This window comes from Gossypium hirsutum, chromosome A02, assembly GCF_007990345.1.
Source record: "Gossypium hirsutum isolate 1008001.06 chromosome A02, Gossypium_hirsutum_v2.1, whole genome shotgun sequence".
Taxonomy (NCBI): domain Eukaryota; kingdom Viridiplantae; phylum Streptophyta; class Magnoliopsida; order Malvales; family Malvaceae; genus Gossypium; species Gossypium hirsutum.
The window spans coordinates 53246226-53248294 of record NC_053425.1 but is presented as its reverse complement, the minus strand read 5'-3'; positions in this window follow the sequence as shown (position 1 = coordinate 53248294).

Genomic DNA, 2069 nt, shown 5'->3' with positions numbered 1-2069 from the left:
TTTGCAACACTAATCTCAGGTGCTCAGCATGTTTGGTCTCATCTCTTGAATAGACCAAGATGTCATCAATGAACACAACTACGAACCGGTCCAAATACTGTCTGAAGATCCGATTCATCAAATCCATAAATACCGCAGGGGCATTAGTGAGCCCGAACGGCATCACTAAGAACTCGTAGTGACCGTACCTCGTTCTGAAAGCAGTTTTGGGTACGTCCGAATCTCGAATCCGCAACTGATAATAACCCGATCTTAAATCTATCTTTGAAAACACGGAGGCTCCCTTTAGTTGATCAAACAAATCATCAATACGCGGTAACGGATATTTATTCTTTATCGTCACTTTATTCAGCTGACGATAGTCAATGCACAACCTCATGGTTCCGTCCTTCTTTTTCACAAACAATACTGGTGCACCCCAAGGTGAGAAACTTGGTCGAGCGAAACCTCTATCCTTCAATTCTTGCAACTGGGCTTTCAACTCTTTTAACTCAGTTGGTGCCATACGATACGGAGCTATCGAAATCGGCGTAGTCCCAGGTACAAGCTCAATACCAAACTCTATCTCCCGAACAGGTGGTAAACCCGGTAATTCTTCAAGAAAAACATCCGGGTATTCACAAACCACCGGCACAGATTCGGGTTTCTTTTCTAATTCTTTGTCATCAAGTACTTACGCAAGGTATGCTTCGCACCCTTTTCTTACATGTTTCTGGGCCAACATTGAGGATATTACAGCTGGCAACCCATCCAAGTCCGTAGACTCAACTCGGATTACTTCGTTATTTGCGCACCTCAAATCAATAGTCTTGCTTAAGCTCAAGAAATTCCTTCCGTTTTTTATCAACAAATCTCTGACTGATATACTTTTTCCGAAACTCAGTTTGGAAAAACTCCCAAGTTACTTGCTCTCGGGGCACAACAGAAGTCAGAGTACTCCACCAATAGTAGGCAGAATCACGTAGCAAGGAGATAGTACACTTTAGGCACTCATCGGGTGTGCAAGATAGCTCGTCGAGTACCCGGATAGTGTTGTCCAACCAAAATTCAGCTTGCTCGGCATCATCGCTGTCCGTAGCTTTAAATTCAGTAGCCCCATGTTTTCGGATTCTGTCAACTGGGGGCTTATTTGACCTTATTTGGTCAGTTTTCGGAGGTATTGTGGGTGCGGGGGTGGCATTAGTCGGGAATGGAGGTTGTGGAACAGCCGTATTAGTTCGAATGTATTGGTTGAACCAATCATTCATTACGCTATAGAAAGCTTGCCTAGCCTCATCATTCGGATTACTAGCAATAGGATGAGAGTCCGCCGGAGCTGTCCCTTGTGCGGGAGCAGGCGCTACACTCTCAAGATCATCAGCTACCGCTCGGTCGGGATCGGAATCCATTACTATAAATAAACACATTTGCAAATGTCAGAAATCACCACACTATCAAATAATCACAAAATGGCATGTATAGCTAGACCCAAACGTATTACGGTAGTCCTAGAATCGACTAAACCGTGCTCTGATACCAATAAAATTGTAACACCCCGTACCCGAGACCGTTGCCGGAGTCGGACACGAGGGGTTCACAGACTAAATTCGCTTACTATCGCAGTCCATTTTAAAAATTTCCAGGCAGTTGGCTAACTGCGTCACTGTCACCTTAAAAATCATATCTTGAGTTTCACAGGTCGAAAATCAGTTTCGTAATTTTTCCCTGAAACTAAACTCATATGTCCATCTACATCTTTTTTTCTAGAATTTTTGGTCAGGCCAATTAGTACAGTTTATTAGTTAAAATATTCCCTGTTACAGGGTGCGACTACACTGACCTTCATGCATTACGATTTGGATATCTCCCTGTACAGGGCTTCAATGCTGATGCCGTTTGTTTCTATAGAAACTAGACTCAAAGAGGAATATATACATATATGGCATGACTCCTAATTATCTCTGGTTAATTTATAATGAATTTCCAAAGTCGGAACAGGGAATCCAGAAACCGTTCTGGCCCTGTTTCACGAAAACCTAAATATCTCTTAACATACAACTCATATGACCGTTTCGTTTCTTCCATATGAA